This window comes from Astatotilapia calliptera, chromosome 9 (genome assembly GCF_964374335.1).
Source record: "Astatotilapia calliptera chromosome 9, fAstCal68.1, whole genome shotgun sequence".
Lineage (NCBI taxonomy): Eukaryota > Metazoa > Chordata > Actinopteri > Cichliformes > Cichlidae > Astatotilapia > Astatotilapia calliptera.
In genome coordinates, this window is record NC_137430.1 from 35,059,140 (window position 1) to 35,068,165 (window position 9,026).

Consider the following 9,026-nt stretch of genomic DNA (forward strand, 5'->3'; position numbering starts at 1 on the left):
TAAAAAAAAAACAATACTCGTTTATTCTGTAAACAAAACCCGCCCTCTGTTATGTCATGAAGGGGCGGGCCCATCGCGCTGTCGTGGTGCCTTTGAATCCTGACCACGGTCTCTGATTGGTGGAGAGTTTTATCGATGACTGGTTGTGCCACAGGTGAGTGGAAGAGCTCACCTGTGTACCTGAGGTGGTTGTACGAGTGCGTCTGTTTTATTATTTTGTGTAAATCTGAACAAAGATGAGTTTTATTGTTAATGTAATCATAGTTTCTGTGGTGAGCGGGGCGGGCTGCAGGTGGCGCTAACACGCAGTGTGCACCACCAGACACGTGAACCTTGTATATAAATACTCTATCCCCAGGGACTCTGGGAAATGTAGTTACAGAGCAGGTTGTCCCAGCTGTGATGTGTTCGCTGACGTCGTGTGTCAGAGAGCTTCTGTCAGAGCGTCGGCGTGCTGCTGTTCACACGATGAATAAAGCGTCCTGATGTTTTGCTGTGCTCGAGTCTTCTTTTCTTCTCTGCTGCTTCCTGCTGAGCTTCGCCCTCGTCATTAGATTCAGGCTCAGGTGGGTACAGGTGTGCCTGGTCTCAGTCCCTGTGGATTGAGACCAGGCACACCTGTACCCCACTCCAACCTTCTTCATCATGCAAATGAAGTGCAGGCTTCATCAGGGCGCGCCCTGAAAACTCAGCGGCGTCCACAGTGGGCCTGATCCCAGGATCCTCTCTATCCAGCCAGGTGTCAAAGACTGTGTGACGCCTTATTAAGTGTAGTAGCAACGCACTCTGGAAGCTAACGGCTCAAACCTAAAGCGGAGGAATCCACTGCCATCTGTTTCTAAGAGCGACGCCGTCACGACACACACATGATCTAAAACACAGTCTAGACGTCACAGCCGAGGAGAAAGGCCCGAGCGCTGAACTCGAGGAGGAATCGAGCTAAATGTCAACACAGCGCACCTGAAAGTAACCATGGCAACAGCCACAATGACATCGATGTCCACTGTTGCTGAGGTCATGATGTTAGTGTTTCTATGCTGCGGCACGAAGACGAACAGCTGGCTTCATGAAATCGGTGATGCAGATGTCCGTCGTGCAGCTCATCAGTGATGTGCTGAAGAGTCGTTCTTCCATCACACGTGTCGGCTGACGTGGGCTTTTTAAACAAACCTGTCCTAATAATAATCACTGCAGCTCGTTTACTTGCTAATGCTAATCTGTCCCCCACAAACTCACCGCAGGTTCATCCACAAACAGCCCCACCAGCTCCACCCTCTGGAGGTGGATCTGCCCCCTCCGTGCAGATTACAGCGACTTCATCATCAACAGACGAGATGACAGTAAAGATTTTAAAACTGTAAAATGAAGTCTTATGACATCAGGTCCCATCTATGGGACAGTCGGTGAGGACATTACCACCCAAACTGTGACGCCAACAAACCATCAACTTAAAATACACAATAATACCTGTAAATATCCTATACCGAACTGGAGATTGTTATTCATGCTTTTATCTCATCACGACTGGACTATTGCAATTCCCTGTTTACTTGTCTAAACAAAGGTTCCTTGGAGCGTCTGCAGATCGTTCAGAATGCTGCAGCAAGACTTTTGACGAAAGTTTCTAAATATTCACATATAACACCGTTGCTTATGCAGTTACATTGGCTTCCTGTCGAATTTAGAGTCCAGTTTAAGATTTTGGTTTTAACTTTTAAGGCTCTTCAACAACAAGCACCACCATATATTATTGAACTTTTACAGCCCTATGCCCCTAGTAGGTCTCTGAGGTCGAGTAGTCAGGGCCTACTTGTCATTCAGTATACGAGACTGAAAACTAGGGGTGATAGAGCTTTTGCTACTGTGGCCGCCAGACTGTGGAATTCTCTTCCTCAGGACTTACGATCCGCTGATTCATTGATTACTTTTAAAAAACAGCTAAAAACACATCTTTTTAAAACTGCCTTTTGCTAACTTTGTTTGTATCTTATCTTTTTAATCTGTTATATCTTGTAAAGCACTTTGTGATCTCTATCTAGAAATGTGCTATATAAATAAAATTTTACTTACTTACTTAAAAAGGAGGTAAACAGGAAGTGTTACACACCTGTGTGTGTCGCAGGCTCTAGGCAGGATACGTCCCTCATCACATGGGTAAAAAACCTTTGTATCAGAGCCTCACTGATGATTCAGCTCATTTTTCCTGCACAGATGATCCATCAGTGTTCGTCTTACATTATAGAGCCATCATACAGTATTTATTCCTTTGTATTATCAGCATGTTTGTCATTATGTCCAGAGCAGGCAGCCAAACAAATGCATAAGTCCGTCTGAATAAGTCAATATGGAAGGAAGGAGGGGGCGTGTCTCAGAGTTACCTCCCAGCCAGGCTCAAACACCAAGTGGTCGGCCAGGGCCTGCACCTGGCTTTAGCACTGTGAGGTGCTGACATGCACAAACATGGAGGCATGAAGAGCAGCCACAGATGAGAAAAGAGTGGAAAAATGTAACCAAACATGAGCTCATGGCCTTCTTTGGATTGACTGTTCTCGCAGGAAGTGAGAAGGACTGGGATGTCCCAGTCAGTGTGTTTGTACAAGGCCACTATGTCAATTCAAAGATTTGAAGATATTCCCTGTTTCTTTGATGCCAAGAGGACCAGAGCCTACCGACTGAAAACAGACCACATGGCAGCTTTCTGCTGCGTGTGGGAGCTGTGTGATTGTGTTACAGAGGCTGAACAACGTGTGCCTGTCAGAGGGAGGAGCCAGCTCCTGCAGTGGCTGCAGAGCACGTTTAAGAATATGTCATCTTCACCCAAATGAGACAAATGTCTTATGATTATGTGGAAGAGTGGTGACGCAAAAACTGCAATTTCTCAAAATGAGTTAAAAAATAAATAAAAATGCAAATGGCCTCATGTCACAAACGTGTTTTATGAGGAATACCTGGAATATGAAAATATTACAACTGTTGGTTTCAAAGAGTTTGAAGAATAAAAACCGAGTTCACTGCAAAAACACAAACAAATAAAATGATTTGGAGCAAAGAAAATTTCTCTGTGTCTGAATTAAACTGTGCTAATCAGGACGGATGACAATCCCTCTCATTTGATGCCAAACTGCATTGTTTTAAAGTCGTAGGTCATTTCCAGGATATTTCAAATCAGACTTCAGTGGTGGCAAAAACAGATGTTTAACATCAGGCAGCGAGGTCACAGCGCTCACACTCCCACACAGCTGTGAGGAGCTCTTACAGACCACGGTGACTGTGCAGAGGGACGTTTGTAGAATCAGCAGACACGTTTAACCGGAGGCACACACAAGTCCACTCTGCTTACTGGCTTTTAACTGACATTAGAAACCTCGTGGAGGACGGCTGTGTGAGGGTTGTTGTTAGTTTGTGTGTAGGCCTTCCTGCTGCTCGCACTGCAGCATGACTGTGCAGCTGATGCTGTTCATGCTTTCTTCAGAGACACACCCACTCCACCTGCACACTCACAGCAAAGCAGATGTGTTACCACGTAATGAAGTGATGCCTCTGCAGGTGCTTGCAGTCGACACATGCAAAGGAACACTGTCCTCTGATGAGACCGATGATGAGATGTCATTACCGTAGGAAAATCCACACAGTGTAGGTCTGTGTGGGTCTGAGTAGGTCTGTTTGGGTCTGAGTGGGTCTGTGTGGACTGAGTGGGTTTGTGTAGGTCTGTGTGGGAGTGTGTGGGTCTGAGTGGGTCTGTGCGGACTGAGTGGGTCTGTGTGATCCTGGTGATCCTAAATCCTGGAGCTTGTTCCTGGGAACGTCTTCAAAGTAAATATTAAATGTTGTGTTTTTGTTGAATGTTTATAAAACGTAATTTGTATCCATTTTTGTTTTTTCTTTAAAGTTGTGAGAATATGCTGACCTAGTTTTGTTACGTAACTTTGTAATTCCTTTTATTGGAAAAGGTTTTGGAAAGTGATTGGTTCATTGGCTCATGGACCCGCCCATTAATCAGGGGATTAAGAGCACCTGGAGGGGTGTGGTGAGGATGGTTTTTTGTTTGCCAAATGTCTGATGGGAGGACGGGAGGGTTAGAAAATGATTTTTTTGACCACTTTTGAAGTTGTTAAAGCAAATTAAGGTAACTTTTGTTTAATTTTAAGTTGTAAGAAGTTATTTGGTTGATTTTTGTTTATAATTTTGCACGAAATAAACGGCATATGATTTTTAAACAATGGAGTCAGACGTGCGCTCTAAAACAAACCTCCTGTTGCCACCCACGGCCTTTTCTGGGACTTTGTTGGTGTTTGGAACATAAAAGGCCGTGACATTAACCAATCAGCTGCAGTCTGATCTGTAGTTTCCTGTTAGCATGTAAAGCTTAGACTGAACAGTATAATCTACGTTACAGACGCTGACTTTGTTCTGATGAGCTGCCAACCACAGTCAAAGAGACGTGTGGGCACTGAGACGAGGATCTTACATGTTTGCAAGATTTCTTGCAGGAGCTCAAAGTATCAGGTACTATATAGTATCAGCTGTATATACCTGTAGTACTGTGTATATACCGTATATACAGTATTTTACATGCAGAGCATCTGGAAGCGTCCTTAGATATTAATTTAAAACATTCTCGTACAGACTGGTTTTTATTTTGATCATAAACAGCTTCAAACATCACAGATGGAAACAGGCTGGTGTCCTGCACGTGCTCCAGGGATGACTGGACAATCCATGTTCACATCCTTCCTGATGAAAACGGACCTTTCAAAATAAAAGTTTGACCACAACTGTAAGGAGATCTCTGGTTCTGTGAGAGCACCTGAACACTTACAGAGTTTAGAACAGGGGTGGGCAACTCCAGGCCTCGAGGGCCGGTGTCCCTGCAGGTTTTAGATGTCCTTGAACCAACACAGCTGATTTAAATGGCTAAATTAGCTCCTCCCCATGTCCTGAAGTTCTCCAGAGGCCTGGCAACGAACGAATCATGTGATTCAAGTGTGTTGACCCGAGATGAGATCTAAAACCTGCAGAACACCGACCCTTGGGCCTGAAATTGCCCACCCCTGGTTCAGAACCATGATGGGTGCAGCAGTTAGCCATGTTGGCGTCCTTACGCGAGGTTCTCTCTGATGTGGAAACTAAAGGAGTAAAGATGTTGGTAAACATTAGCTGATGTTTGTCGCTGCTTGATGAAAATAACAAGAACTGTTCAGCAGGATCATCATTCCACTGTATCCTGAAGTATAAGATCATACAGGATTGACTGCATGTTTTCGTTCCACCGTAATCCTGTAAGGTGAACACTGTGGATCCAGACTAAAGCTTAGATCCACTCCAGCTCCCCCATCAGTCCTGCCTGAAGGTTACAACATCTTTGTTTTACAGTTGATTCAAAGGAAATCTGTAAGTGTTGCTGGATTCAGTGACTTCAGTTCCAGGAGCCCAAAGAATGGCAGCTGATTACCAAGTAAAGTACTGGTCACATCAACACTGCATTGTTACCGTACTCTGTGTAGTTGTTAATAGTTCCACATGTTTTGGTTAAACGCTGTGTAGCATCGAACACTGAGAGAAGCTAAGCTTTGTCTAACTGTAATCTGAATGTTTTAGCAAAGTAATGCAGTATTTACTGCAGTATTTTGGTCCATGTTAGGTGTCACTGTTGGTTTGACGCCTGTTACCCAGGTCACGTGACTCAGATTGTTCCAGAGGCTCCATCGTTCTCTGCAGCCCCTCCAGCTTCCTCATCCTGTGGGCTGTGCTGTGTGCAGCAGAGCTCTCTCCCAGTCAGTGCCACAAACACAGACTATTCATCTAGAACAGGTGGAGAGATGTGTAAGCGTTCTTTACGTTAAATACAACCTTCGTTTTCATTTTATTCTAACAGTAATTTAGATCAGTGCTAACTGAAAACCAAGAGTGTATAAAACCACCAGGAGCATCTCCAGATGTGCTAAAATACTTTGGGGATTATAGGGAACCTGAGTTGTCCTCGTCCAGCTGCTCGTCCCACACAGCAGAGCTGTTCAGCAGTGACGCCTCCTCCTGTCCTGGTGGGATCGTTAGTCCGTCCTCCAACATGCGGTCCAGACCTGCTCGGAGTCCAGCAGACGCCAAAGATATGAATGACATCAGGCCGTCCTCCCCCAGTGAGTGAAGGACATCCTGGTACGTGTTACTGTAATCCAGACATTGCACCCAAGTCCTCCTACTCTGTAAATACATCTGAATTTATTTTGGATTTCAGGTGTGTTTCCGATCAGTATCAGATCTAACCACGCAGTCAGGTAATAATGTGCAAACGACTGACCTCTGAAGGTGGCAGAGAGGAAACTCGCTCTCCCTGTTCCTCAAACATGATCTGCGCTGCGTGACAACGACACAGCTGTACAGAACACTGACGAGTTCATTTCATTCATTCTTATTCATTCTGTATCACAGCCAATCAGATGAACCAGATTTTAAAAAAAAATAACACAAAACAAACAAACGGTCAGGACAAAAATTTCTTTCAGGTACATAAACTATGAAGTAGTCAACAAAAAACCAAGTGCAATATGCACGACACAGACTCAGAGATGGAGCGAGCTTAACGGGCTCTTTCTCCTGTCAATCACAACAACTCTGTTATTATTTCATTAGCTGTCGTTTATTTGCCAAAGTCAGTTGTTGTTAACAGGGCTGCTGATCATTGCTTGTTAGAGCTGCATGCACAGCTTTGAGAACAGTGTTTAATAAGTGTTCATATTTATTTGGGACTTAGCTCTACCTCCTGGCTGTAGCTCAGGTGGTAGAGCAGGTCATCTGCTGATCGGACGGTTGGTGGTTCGATTCCTGGCTCCAACAGTCTGCATGCCTATAATGTAGAATGAGTCCATTTAGAAACAACTTAAAGTCTAATGCATTAAGGCTGTGATGGATTTACTGACAGTTTGAAGAGGATCACAGATGAACCTCAGCAGCTTCCATATCACAGCTTATGGACACTCAGCACAAAGCTGTTATTTTTCGTGTCTATTGTGCAGAACAAGAGTTTTCAGCACTTTCTGACAGTAGCTGACAGCAAACACAGAGAACCTGTTAAAAACTCAGCCGAGTGAGACGTCGTGTTTCAGTCGCTGTGGACACTGGTCATGAGGGGTTTCCTCGGCATCACTGTGCATCACACACAGGTGACTGAATCTGTGAGAAATCTGGAGCTACATGTGACCGATACAGACAAACGATTCGTGACAATGCTGCCAGCGTGTGGAGAGCTTCCCCACTGAGCAGGTGAGGAACATGATGATGATGGTGATCAGAGCTCTGGCACGTCTTCACCTCGGATGATCTGACGCAGTAGCGGCTGCTATGGCAAACACAGAGATGGCTGTCAGAGACCATCTCCTTCTCTTTGAAAGTTATCTAAGCTGCACACAAGCACAACATTCAAAGACGTGTTTGAAGCTGCTGCTGTGATCACAGGTGGACTTCAGCCCCGAGACAAGTGGAGGCAGTTCTCCAGTGTGAACATCTGATCAGCAGGAGCTATTGTTCACAGCACCGAGCGGATGCTGCTGAGGGAGATGCCGGACGTCTGGAAGCCTTTCAGCGAAGCAACAGATTTGAGAAAATAGTTTTGATCCGTGATGTCCCTCAGTCACCACATGGAGAAGCTGAAGCCGCCGTCTGTTTCCTGAATGGCCTGGTCAGGAGTCTCCAAGCATCTTTGAACACAAGATTCTTGGAATCTTTATCCGTGTCCGAATGGATCACTGCCCCCTCAGATCCAGTGACCTCACAGCAGCTGCTTTGGATCCTGGATCCTGTCGGGACATAAAGACAGGTGACACAAACCTTAAAGGTAAAGACTGAATTTAGTGGGAGTTTTTCGTCTAAAATTGTAATAAAGGCTCTTTGCTGTTGTTAATTTGTTTGGTCAGATCATCTGCAAAGTCAGAGTAACCTGTGACTCCTGGTGATGATGGAGGACTCTGCTGCTTCCTGTAAGAGGCAGAGGAAGGATGTCGATCCTGCTGATGCACCGAGCGCCTCTGGGTCTTCCTGCACTACTCCATGTGGCCACCGCAGTTTGGCAGCTCTGCATGGAGAGCTGCAGTGGAGCTGCAGTGGAGCGAGTTCAGCTATGGTGGCATCATTTTACAAATGACTGACAGACTGCAATGCAGAACAGTTAGTGCACATTCCTGTTCATTGTGTGTGTGTGTGTGTGTGTGTGTGTGTGTGTGTGTGTGTGTGTGTGTGTGTGTGTGTGTGTGTTACTCACACAAACACACAGAGAGCAGACGACACAGAGGACACGCTAATCACGCTGCAGTAAATTTACTGCGATGGCTGTTTGCTCTGTACAGTCTCCCGTCTGAACAGGAAGTTCTGGTTTTTCATTGAATGTTCATTCTGTGACTCTTCTTGCAGCTGAGCTACGTCCCTACCCTCACCTATGGCCACGAGCTGTGGGTAGTGACCGAAAGAACGAGATCGCGGATACAAGCGGCGGAAATGAGCTTCCTCCGAAGGGTGGTTGGCCTCTCCCTTAGAGATAGGGTGAGAAGTTCGGCCATCCGGGAGGGGCTCAGAGTAGAGCAGCTGCTGCTCCACATCGAAAGGAGCCAGCTGAGGTGGTTCGGGCATCTGACAAGGATGCCCCCTGGGCGCCTCCTGGGCGAGGTGTTCCAGGCATGTCCCACCGGGAGGAGGCCCCGGGGCAGACCCAGGACACGCTGGAGAGATTATATCTCTCGGCTGGCCTGGGAACGCCTTGGTATTCCCCCGGACAAGCTGGAGGAGGTGGCTGGGGAGAGGGAGGTCTGGACCTCTTTGCTTAGGCTGCTACCCCCGCGACCCGACCTCGGATAAGCGGATGAAGATGGATGGATGGATGGATTTCTGATAGCTGACATGATGTGCTGTATGTTCCTCTCACAGACAAGTCAGAGCCATGCAACAGTCTGAGGATGTGCTGAGAGAGTGGAACGTTCACAGGTGTGTGATGGTGTTCAAAACAGCGCGCACCATCAACCACGCACTTTCAGCGTTTA

General features: G+C 46.1%; 2 protein-coding genes across 10 annotated transcripts in view; one reads left to right on the top strand and one right to left on the bottom strand.

The window, feature by feature from the left end:
• Window positions 1–498, top strand: part of LOC113028834 (5'-AMP-activated protein kinase subunit gamma-2-like) — a 23,982-nt gene extending 23,484 nt beyond the window's left edge. For all 9 annotated transcript variants that reach the window (XM_080306885.1, XM_080306889.1, XM_080306891.1 and 6 more), the window contains one exon: window positions 1–498. This exon is cut by the window's left edge and continues 970 nt beyond it. The gene's annotated coding sequence lies outside the window, so the exon portion shown is untranslated.
• The window catches only part of LOC145431207 (uncharacterized), a 382,620-nt gene that overhangs the window by 112,325 nt on the left and 261,269 nt on the right, over window positions 1–9,026 (bottom strand). The gene's annotated exons all lie outside the window — the stretch shown is intronic.